At 31.2% G+C, this 12,989-nt stretch overlaps 1 protein-coding gene across 8 annotated transcripts in view; it reads right to left on the bottom strand.

Annotated features, from left to right (window-relative positions):
- The window catches only part of LOC129965543 (tensin-1-like), a 474,618-nt gene that overhangs the window by 259,205 nt on the left and 202,424 nt on the right, over positions 1–12,989 (bottom strand). The window lies entirely within an intron of this gene.

The raw sequence follows: 12,989 nt of genomic DNA, 5'->3' as shown, positions 1-12,989 counted from the left end.
ACTATTGTTGTGAAATCCGTCTGACGGGTGTGCAGAGAAAAATCCACCGAGCTCGATAACGGATATTGGTGCATTACTAACAAGAAAGCACTTAAACACAATAGCAAAGCACAGACAAAATGTGCTCGTAAGAATTTTAGCAAAATTTATTAACACAAGAAGCAAATCGTTATTAAACAACTGCAACGGCAAATATCTCTAGCGAGTTCAAACAAAACTGGCTAGAGATCCCCCCCCTCCCCCCCATCACCAAACAGATAATTCACTAAACTAATCTCTCTTTCTCTACTTGGACTAAATTCGTCTGTTCGCCTCTGTTTTTATAGTTCCCGTGACTTTTTGTTGCGAATATTCAAGAACAACATAACTTGTGTCCTACTGGATATAAGCCAAGATTCTCGAATATTCGGAATCCTCCATTTTTTCCATCAAGATTTTCAAATTCGTCAAGTCACCAAATGATCGCCAAGTTTATTGCAAGGATCAAGCCTGGCATACATTTAGCATCTATTAAAATATCTGCAAAGCTCTATTCTTTACTAAGAGACGAACTGTGGAAGTCAGCAATATTACAAATTCGCAACAATACAATAAATCACAACCGCAGCGGCCTCGATGGGTAGAATTCAACAAATTGTTTTATAACCAAAACTGTACACTAGTTTCAAATTTCAGATTCAGATCGCCAATGGGTTAACTCGGTTTGTGTGAAGTAATAGAATGCTCAATTATTCAAACATATAATCTGTTAGATAGATGAAATTTACTATGCTGTCTTGAGATAAAAATTGCAGTACTTTACAAATTTTGGATTCGTCTGGTCAATATGAAAGCACATTCACTACATTATACGGAGGAGAGCATTCATTCCTACAATTACAGTAAAGTATAGCGTACCCACCAATCAAGAGAAATACTACCATTTTCGTAAGATCATAAACTTCTGTTAAAATCAATACTTTTCAAAAATTTTCTCTCTTTTACTAGTGAGGACAAGTGGAACTTTGTCAAGCCCTTTGCTTACAATGATGTGCGAGTCTCGTGTATCGGATTACTGAATTTTTAATTTTTAAATCAGCAGTAAAATAAAACTATAAAATTATTAAAAATGGAAAAATCACTTGGAAACGCTTCATTTTCTTAGGTGCAATAACAATAAATTTCCCAAACAGGATGTGCCCTTTAATTAACAGATTTAGTAAATTGGTATGTCAAAGCTTATCCTGCCTCATTTGGTACTAGATTAGTACGTAAATTTAAGCTACAATCTTGTAACATAAGTCCATCTTAAGATATAAATAGAATAACTTAAAGATTAATAGAATTATCTTAAAAAGATAATTCGATAAAGGATTAGAATTAATGGCGGCACATTTCTTAAAACAATGCATATGCAAAACATTTTCCCACACGGAGTAAAAATGCTTTGTTGGAGGACATTCGGCTTCCAATTGGTAGAAATGCGAACCTAAGACATAATTCCATGGATGACCCGCATGTTACATGAATCTGGAGCACATTAAATCTATTGCCATGGATTACATATCTTGGCGTTGGATTGGTTATGAACCTGTGAAAGGTAAGTGCTTCGTAATTTCAACGTGGTTAAAAATAGTCTTTCCCCAAATGACAGTGGTAAAATTTCAAAACTATACGCAATTCAAATCCGTATTAAACATTCGACAGCAATGAAAGTACAGATTACAGTCCTTTTAATAATCGCAAACGAACGGTGTAATTCGAGTAAGAAACATCATCCTATTCAAGCAGACGCTAAAAGTAAGGGAAAATGCCTAAAGCAGCCCAATCTACGTCAATGAATCTATGAACTTGCTGCCAATAAGAGCTTTTTTTACGTCTTATCGTACTTTTGCAATGCCATTTATTTTTGTATTAAACCGCCTGCAAATATAGGATGGTGCAAATTCAACATGCAAACGGTTCGAGAAGGTAGGAAGAAAAAATTTAGAAAAAAAAGCCCAAATGACTTAAGAAAGCTTGGCTGGAAACATCAACCAAATATATATATATATATATATATATATATATATATATATATATATATATATATATATATATATATATATATATATATATATATATATATATATATATATATATATATATATATATATATATATATATAAAGGCGCTATCCGCCACTAGATTTCATCGTTATTTATTATAAGTTTCGCCTGGTCCATGGAGTAAGCACCAGTTAAAGAATGGTAAGATAGCGAACAAGCCAATCTCATCTAAAAAAAATTGACATCCATTGAAGATATGTTGCATAAATGTAATATTTTCGAAAGTGCTCGCGAACCAATGTGCCATTTAAAAGAAATATACATAACTGTAATCCAAGTTAATTCCAGCAGTTGTTGTGAAATAAGACGAGTGCAGCTATAGAACAAACTAAAGAATGAAAGTTAAATATCGCTTTATAAAAGAATTTTAAACTAATATGATCTAATCATTTCTTAATTTTCGTATATCTTCCAGTTTATCCAAGTAGTATTTCCAGTCGTATATTTTAATCATTCATTATAGAGCTACGTCTCTAATTAATTTAAATTAATAACTATTGATATTAATTTTGATTTATTACATAAACTTCCCTTTTTGAAGCAACACTAAAACTATTTTCTGTCAGACATAAGTAATTTTGAACCGCGATCAGAAGACAAGGACGGCAATTCAGTTGTCTTCCCCCTTCTCCAAATGTTCGCACCATGCTCTCCGCAGGACATCCAGTCATGAAAAATTTAGTATGCACCGGACTTCTTGCATAGCAGTTCTTTGGTGGAAATGAGTTTCGAATGTGGAATCCTTCATCTCCGAAAACAGTTCCAATTTATTATCAAGCCATTAAGGACCTCAAGTAACAGTGCAAGCCGGATCTTCAAAATCTTCTGTTTTTTTATATACTTATAAATTTATCATTCAATCCTTTGACCTTGGAATCTGTTGAACCTAAAATAAGATGGTAGAATGTATTTGAGACATTTATTGTATTTTAGTTACTAAAGCCTATCCAAGCGATTTTTTTTTGTCTTTTAAATTAATTGCTATTCTGGTTTCATTACATATTTAAATAATAAAAATTCAACAACACAAGCCAGACAGCTCACGACACGCAGAGGTTTGGCTAACATGAATATGCATTCAAAATATAGCCTTTGATTAAAAAAAAAAAAGAAAAAGTCGTTGAAAACAAGATACCAGCGAAAAAATAAAGCCAACTTTCCATTCCAGAGTTTGGCAATGTATGCCGCCAATAAACAGCTGTCACTGCGAAACGATTAAAAGTTCTCGGTATTCCCGCTAAAAAAGAAGTTGTCCTATCAGAAAAGGTATCAATTTACAAAAACAATACTGACAACCTCCCCACCCACTAGATAAGATTCCAAAAAACTCATTAAACCAAACCATCCATCAAGTGAACCTTCCATTCGAATCTCATTATTCATTCAACACTGGATTTGTAGACCTCACGGATGTGTTTAGCAGTTCACTTCCTTCTCCTCCCTCTTAAACGATTAAAAAAAAAAGAAAAAGATAAATAACTACGCGGAATAGAATGAGATCCTTGTCAATGAAATGGCATAATTCCTTCTATGTTGTAGTTTATTTACATTACGCATGTCAAAATGGCAATCCGCACATAGCCTACAATGAATGCGCTCGAGGTTCCGCCAATAGTTCAGAAGCATGGAATACGATTTTCCACTAGATTTTTTTAAAATCAATTAATACTCAGAAGTTAATAAAGTTAATACGCATTTGAACAAGCTTAGAAAGTTGAGCTCGGTCATTTGTACTCACTAGGCTGAAGGAAGTTTCTTTTTTAAGAAACATTTATTTTTACATATATTACACAAGTCTAGAAATTAAATACATAAAAGAAATTTTTATCTATTATTGCTAGATTTCTCACAACAAATAGAAGTTTGATTTCAATTTAAGTATTATTAAGTGGTATTATAATTTAAATCATCTGAATAATAATCCATTTTAATGAGAAGAACTATGATACAATAAGACAGGAGCAACTATCTTTATAATGAATGGCCACCTTCATGACATTGAATCTACGTGAACAAAATTTCAAAATACCGTCCATTTTATTTTCAAACGCTTTTGGAATTCTTATTTGAATTTTATTGTTCGCCTCAATGCTTCTCTGTCACTTTTAAACAGGCAGAAATGAATCGCTTGTCTGAATGTTTTGTCGGTTTCGTATTTACAGTAATATTTAGGACTATATTAGGACTCATTGACGACATAAATTTTAAAATTTCTTTCTAATTCATATGTATCTTTGAATTGGATTTTACGTTTAAAAAACTATTGTTTTTAGATTTTTGCTTTTATAATGAAAGCGCTTTTTGGTTTTTAAATCTACTTTTAATCATTTCATTACTTTAATTCCCCAATTAATAAATTTAATTATTATAATATTTTTAATTGTGCAGATTTTGTATAGTTATGAATGTGTTCCAATTTCTTTTCTCTTTTAAATAAAATGAAATTTTCTAATCGCAGCGATTTTATCAAGGCATACAATAAGTCCTATCTCACTTTATTGCATACTAGCCGCCTTTGGCGACCAGCCGGTTCGCCAATCTTAATGTTCGTTAAAATTTTAATAATTAAATATTTTATGCAATTCCAACTTTAATAGATTCTTCAGCAAAATATTTTAAAACTTCAAATTTTGATAGTCATATAATTCACTCATAATATTATAAAGGCCTTCAGTGATAACGTGATATGTATCTCTCTAATTTTCTGTTACCCCTCGTAGAATTTATGCTTTAAATTAAAGTGTAAATGATTCATCTGCAATTAATATAATAATATTTTTTACTGAAACAAAGCATTTTTTTTAATAATATGATTACTGATAATAGAGTCACTGAGCGTTTAAACTTTATGGGCACTAAAGAATATCTTTCTTAATTTATGTAATATCTCAAGAATTTGTCAACAAAATTTTCGCAGATTCATCATGAACAGATCGATTAATGAACAATGTTTACTTTTAAATGCATCAAACACTAAGAAAATAAAATGAATCGTTTAAAATAATCGGTCTAAAACGGATTTAAAAAAACTACTTAAAAAACGATGTAATTAAAACTATAAGCATATACAAAAAAATATATAACTAACATAAATACAATTTAATTACAAAAGCATGCAACTAACCTAAAAATAATTTAAATCATTGAAAACAGGTTTAAAAAAAACTACTTAAAAACGATGTACTTAAAACTATAAGCATATACAAAAAATATATAACTAACATAAATACAATTTACTTACAAAAGCATGTAACTCACCTAAAAATAATTTAAATCGTCTGTTGAAAGTGGTTGTCATGACAACAATCAGAACAATGCGCATGCGTGAATTTTCTTCGGAAACTTCTTTTCCCTTTCCAGCTGTGTTGCCATAGAAACCGGCGCACAGCTGTTTACACGTTTATGTTTATCCATTCAGATTTTATAATATCTAATCAGAGTAACGGTGAATATCAGTGTGTTCGTGTTCGTCAATAAATGTTAATTTTTTTAATAACATGATTAACGAAAACAGAGTCACTGAGCATTTAAACCTTATGGGAACTAAAAAATATCTTTCTTAATTTATGTAATATCTCAAGAATTTGTCGACCAACCGGTTCGCCAATCTTAATGCTCGTTAAAATTTTTATATTTAAATATTTTATGCAATTCCTACTTTAATAGCTTCATCAAAATATTTTAAAACTTCAAATTTTGATAGTCATATAATTCACTAATAATATTATAAAGGCCTTCAGTCATAACGTAATATGTATCTCTCTAATTTTCTGTTAACACCCGTAGAATTTATGTTTTAAATTAAAGTGGAAAGAATTAATCTGCAATTAATATAATAATATTTTTTACTGAAACAAAGAATTTTTTTATAATCTGATTAATGAAAATAGAGTCACTCAGCGTTTAAACTTTATGGGCACTAAAGAATATCCTTTTCAATTTACGTATTATCTCAGGAATTTGTCAACAAAATTTTCTTAGATTCATCATGAGCAGATCGATTCATTAACAATGTTTACTTTTAAATGCATCAAACACTAAGAAAATGAAACGAATCGTTTAAAATAGACGGTTTAAAACAGGTTTTAAAAAAACTACTTAAAAAACTATGCACTTAAAACTATAAGCATATACAAAAAATATATAACTAACATAAATACATTTTAATTACAAAAACATGCAACGAACCTAAAAAAAATTTAAATCCAGTCCGCATCGGTTGATAATAATTCGTCAACACAATGCGAAATTCAGAACACAAAGCGCATGCGTGAATTTTCAACGCCAGTTACGTAACGCAAATACGTGATTTTTTTTCTACGCCAGTTGGGGTAACGCTATGCGGATTAGAAATTTTTAATTTCCTTTATTCTGTTTTATTTTTATTCAAAAGTTCTTCAGAATGAATCTGCAGGATCGATTAATTAACAATGTTTAATTTTAAATGCATCAAACATTAAGAAAATAAACAGAATCGTTTGAAATAATCCGCCGAAAAATACTAACCCTAGCCTCATTACTGTTGGGAGAAAAAAACCCCGGAAGCCTTACTCATTTGGCGATGGCGAAAAAAGAAGATTTTTTTGGCGGAAAAGTTGGCGGTGGGGAAAATGAAAGATTTTTTTGGCGGGAAAGTTAGTTTTTAATTAATAATTAAAATTCTAATTAAAATTTCAAAAAAAGGGACCCCAGGTGCACATTCCCGACCTCTAAGGTATACATGTACCAAATTTGATAGCTGTATGTCAAATGACCTGGCCTGTAGAGCGCCAACACACACACACACACACACACACACATTGAGCTTTATTATAAGTATAGACTAAGTGTAAAGAAAACAGCATAACCGTAAAAAAAAAAAAAAAAAATCGAACTCGAGATTTTGACGAATCTTCACGCTTCAGATATGTCTCAGTTGGAAAAATATATTTTTGGAATTATGTCTCCCGGTCCATCTGTCTGTGAACACAATAATTGAAAAACACTTTGAAGTAGACGGATGAAAATTAGTATATGTACTTAAAATTAAATTTGTATATTTCTATCAATTTTTGAACAAAATCCATTCAGTGAAAGTCTGGCTGGCTGTTCGAGCACATGTGAAAGCGATAACTACAAAACACAAAGAGCTACATAAATAAAATTTGGTACATAGTGGTAGCATCTAAAATTAAAATTCTTAAAAAATTTAATCAAATCTGTTAAAGAGTTGACCGTCTGCCAGTCTGGAATTTCGTATACTTTTAAATACAATTACTCATTAACGCAATAATTTATATCAATTAAATTCGCATGAGATTTTGATCTATAATTCCGTGCCAAATTTTTGTTTCAATCGGTAAGAAAAAAGACGTCCAAAGTAATATTCCCATGAATTCCCCAAAATGTCATACTCACAGTATTTCGTAACTATTGTTCGTCAATACCTTGCAAGGCGTTCGCAGCTTTATCCAAAACGTTCACAATTTTTTTGCAGCCGATGGGGGGAGGGGGGGGGAATAAGACCTTTATTGGAGAGTATAAGAGAAAATTTCGGGAAGAACCACTCTCGCTGATTGTAGTAGATAAAAACGTTAATAGCGTTAACTATCTCTCATGAACTATATCCTACCACAATAAATAATAATATTATTTTAAATTATATTTACATACTAATTACAGAGTATTTCGATTGGTTAGCTGTGAGCACAAAGTAAGGAAACTAATTGGCGAAATCGGTCCGGTTGTTTAGGTTAGCGATCATTTCAAGCTTTTATTTTGCGTTATCTCTAGAAACTGAAGGAAACATTTTCGCATTTTTTTTCAGACAAAATGCATAGCGAAGTAGTGTTTTTGAAATTTCTCACAAAAATAAGGAGATGAGAGAACAGGCGACCTTTGACAACTTATCTGGGGACAAGTATTTTCACATGAAACGAACTGGTAGGATCGTTCGCGTTGTTTTAGTGATACGGACGTTTGTCGTGGTGTTTCTCCCAAAGAAAATGTGTAGTATATTTGTGTTTTTCAGATTTCTTTCGGAATTTTTTTTTTGGGGGGGGGGGGGGAGGAAGGGCAAACGACGATTGATAACATAAGTTAGATCATAAGTTTTTATATGAACAAAAAAAAAAAAAAAATGACGAAATCGGATTAACAGTTTGGGAGACAAGTTATTTGGTTTTCCTGAATTTTGAAATATATACATAATCATATGCATAATGGAGAATTCGTCCAATTGTTTTGGCTAGGAATTATCTCCAAGTTTTATTCTGCGTTATTTTTAGAACCTATATTAATTTTATTACAAATATACTGCTTTTATATTTATATTATTTTTATTCTATAATTATTTTATAACAAATAATCTGCTTTGGTTGATCTTATTTGCAATTGATTTAATTTCATTTAGCACAAGTTAATATACCGGATGTTATTCGAAATATTTTCACGTCTATTTTTTCCAATTCTTAATGTAAATTTTGTTTTAAGTAATATATATATATATAACTAACGATATTATAAGCAAAACTCTCTTATCATTAATAATTTAATTTTTAATTAAAAAGAGAATCTCGATTTTATCAGATTTTAAATCTAGTAACTTTTTGAAAAATTCGACCACATCAAACGATTTTTAAAAACCATCGAAAGTTCATATTTCCATAAGTTATAAATAATTTCTTAAAAATAAAGCAAGATTTGAATCAATATTACGAATGATAAGTCGTAGCTTTATAAATATAATGATTTAAAATAACTTTAATACTTTTCTTGAATGAGAATTAATACTCTAAATATTAAAATAATCTTTTCTATACATGGATGTAGAGTTTCTTTTATTAATAACTAATTGTTTAACGGTTTCTCATCCGATCATTAAAACCGTCTTTATAATTTAGAGTATCTGTGAACAAAATTTATAGAAAATAACTTGAGTAGTTTGTATGTCTATGGAATAAGAAAAATTTACGAATCTCACTTTTATATATTTAAATCACAATTTCATAAAAAAAAAATATTCTGTAAAAAATATTTCCCTCTCCAAACTTCCACACCACAATCCTCCAGTTATGCAGCCGAGACCTTACCACCAGGCCACAGACGAGACTATGAATGATATGAGTGTTTAGATTTTTATTTTCAGAATTCCTCTTCACGGTATACAAAAGAAAATTGTGGCTGTATTTTGGATGTCTCTTTATCATCCGATTGAAACGAAAACGACATGAAACAACTATTTTGATAATAAGATCACATACCAACTTTTATTTATCTTAGTTGTTGCGTTTTCGTGTTATCGCGTTTGTACGTATTGTTTGCCAACGGATTCTAAAACCATCTGCGCTTTTGCGCATGCGTTAGGATGGCTTTAATTCAACCAAATAGGGGTGGGAGGAAAGATGAAAGGAGGTGATGTTTACATTTAATAATGCAGTAAATTCTGGTGGAAAAAATCCTTCCGAATCTCACCCCTTAGTGAGATAGAATCGACGAAATGTGGTCATTTCAGGAATATGCAAAGCGACGAAAGATCAACCTTTGACAGATTTGATTCAAAATTTGAAGCGGATCTACACTTTAGATGCTAAAACGGTGTTCCAACTTTTAGTTATCTGTATTAGTAGTTATCTGCACACTTGCAATTCGGGGAGTGAAACATCGTGTAAATAAATCATTCAAAATTTGACAGAAATCTATATAACCGGTATTAAAATTCTCTTAAAAAATGTGAACCATCTGATTTATAAACATTTCTGAGTTTTCGTGTTCACAGACAAACATCAAATATAATTCCAAAAATTTGTTTTTCGAACTCAGAATTATCTGGGAACTATCGTCAATATCTTGAGTTCGAATTTTTTGACTATATATATATATATATATATATATATATATATATATATATATATATATATATATATATATATATATATATATATATATGTATGTATGTATGTATGTATGTATTATTTTTTGAGTTCTCTCTTTCTTTTCTGGTATAGGCGTTTTCAAACAATATTTTGGGATTAACAACTGTGCGGAAATTTACTGTATTGCAATATATTCTTTCGTACAAAATATAGGAATCGTGTATAGCATTTCAATGCTATTTACCATGGTAACGTGATTAATTGTAAACACTTCAGAACGACGTTTTCAACTAGCTGTCCACAAAATCATTTTACTCCAAAAAAAATCTGTTCAGAAAGCTCACTTTCTCTCACAGTAAGATTCACTTTATGCCTTTATCTGCCGTTTTACTAAGATGTTAAGATACGCCTTGTCTTCCTCTTTAAGGTTCAATAGGTCAAAATAACGCTAGACAAAAAGCGGTCTTGTGGTGGCTTATCTTTTATTTTTAGAGAGAGAAAGTAAAAAAAATTGCAACAAGGCATGCCCTTTTTTTTTATTTCCAAATCTGACAAAAAAGAAGTGAGTCTTCCAGTCCCGACATGATGCAGACTGCATGTTTGCGGTGTGTGTCAGTCAGTCTAACAAACCGAGATGACCACAACAAATCACTTTCTACACGGGTTAAATAGTGTTTAACAAACATTATATGGACTAGAGAGTATTCAGATCGGGTTTTTTTGTCAGAGCATCTGCGCATCCTCAAACGACTTTTTTTCCCTTTCAAATGAATGAGGAAGGTGACATAGCTTAGACTTTGGGTGAGGTCTTATTGGAATGCGGACACGTGGCGACACATTTTTTTGTTATTATTTTTGATTTAAAGTTCGCAATAAATCGGGAAGATTTGATTTTGTTTTCATTTGGCACTGTCACAATTTTTTTTTAAAAAAATGTGAGCAGCTGCAAATTTTAATGACAGCGTTTTCCCCCGTAGTTTCTTAGAATCAATGCGATGATATTTGTTACTATTTTCTATCAACCGAATCTGATATAGCAAATTTGGTGCCAGGTCGGCAGGCTAAATCTCAGTCATATAAACAGTTACTTTTATTCATGTATGAAAAAGTAAGCAATTACATATTAAAACAGAAAGTTATCCGACCATTCTTCTACTCAATATTCTGATGACATTTCCATCTTTCTATACAAGCAAAGCTTACAAAGAATTCTAAAAGTAAATATTCTGACGTCGTAGGAAATAATGTTACGATTCAAGGAGAGGTGTGAAAAGGATACTGATGAACGCCAAAGAATAGAGAAGCGTGTCTATTCACTTCTACTAATCGCAATTTAGAAAACCAAAACTGTGCTCAAGCACAAAAAATATTAGAAAAATCTAACACTGAGATATTTATTTAAATGAATCAATCTCACCGTAAGTGATTGACTTTAAAAAAAAATTGTCCGGCTAAAATTATTGTCTTTGGAGACCATGACAATAGTTGTGCTATTGAGGAACTACACAATTCTGCATGTAACATTGTATTTCTGAAAGTCATTGGCTCATTTAATGCGGAAAATTCTGAGAATCGATTTAAAGTAAATAAATGAAAGTTCGAGATTTAGTGTTTACATTTCTGATTAATTCATTTTCAAAACTTATTTCGGCCAAACGCCAATGGAGTTATTTTAATAATTTGTGTTCAAAGTCGTTTCAATTCTTTTTCATTTATTATTCATTTCCATTGTTTTTTAATACTTTTCCTTCTAGCTTTTATTATTATCCTATTTGTGTTGTGCTTTTTAACTTTTAATTTAAAAAAGTATTTTACCTGAATTATTGCTGAGATTTTTACAAAGTTTCACTAATAGAAGAGAAAATGTCTTATGTGGCCAGATAAGGTTTAAAAGTAAATCAAGTGAACAGGTATCCTAGAGGTATGAATGGAGAAGAGTACCGAATTGGAACTAAATGGATAAACTAAGCATATTTGAATTAAATAAATTAACTAAGATATTCCAAAAACTTAGTAGATGGCAAATAGTTCTCATTATATATAAAACATCAAGTAGATTTAATATCTACATCTGTAAGTTAACTTTAATAAAAGTAAAGTACAAGAGATTTTCCGTTTCCAACTTTTATTATACATATAAAGTGACAAATATGATAGTTTAGCCGGGACAGTTCAAATTTCTAATTCATTGTCCTGAATCAAAAAATGTGCCAAGTAAAAAGGAAAAATTACCTAACAAGTACTTTCATTTGATCTGAAATCTCTCTCTGGCATTCTAATACTATGTGATACATTTTGCACTGAAGAAAACAATAAAGAACGCTAAGTATGGATTTTTAACTTCAATTTTCCCACTGATTGGATCCAAAATTTGACAGAGATCTACAATGTTGTTTACGAGATCACGTGCCGAATTTCATTTGTTTAAGACTCTGTGTTTTTGTGTCATCGGGAAGATCGCATATCTACCAATGGACAGACGTTCAACTCTTTGATGGATTAGATAGGGGTGTTACTATTAGCGATAGGCGAGGATCGAACTCGCAACCTTTGGGTTCGTAGCCGAGTAACAAGACCACTAGACAAAAGAAATTTCTCATGTCTCGTAGCTGTTATCTGGCTTATAAAGCGTCACCACATTACTCCCCCTTCAGTGCGTCGGAGGTCAGACGAACGATTTTTTGTCCTGTTTTTGCTGTTATTAGTGGTGATATATTGGCTGTAGCGTCTTATCCATTTTTTTTGGCTGATTATTTATCAGCTTTATTTATTTATTGGCTGATTATTTATCAGCTGCATTTTTTTTCTCTTATTGGCCGATTATTTATCAGCTTCATTTTATTTATTGGCCGATTGTTTATCAGCTTCATTTTTTTTTCATTTTTATTGGCTGATTATTTATCAGCTTTGATTTTATTTATTTCTGGTAGAGGGCGCTACAACAGTTGTATGAAGGTTTTTTGCGTATCACGTCATCGGGTCACCAATGTTGCAATTGGCGATAAGCGAGGATCGAACTCGCAACCCTTGGGTTCGTAGCCGAGTAACA

This window comes from Argiope bruennichi, chromosome 4, assembly GCF_947563725.1.
Source record: "Argiope bruennichi chromosome 4, qqArgBrue1.1, whole genome shotgun sequence".
Lineage (NCBI taxonomy): Eukaryota > Metazoa > Arthropoda > Arachnida > Araneae > Araneidae > Argiope > Argiope bruennichi.
Note: the sequence above shows the minus strand (reverse complement) of the source record. Positions and strands in the feature narration are given on the sequence as shown.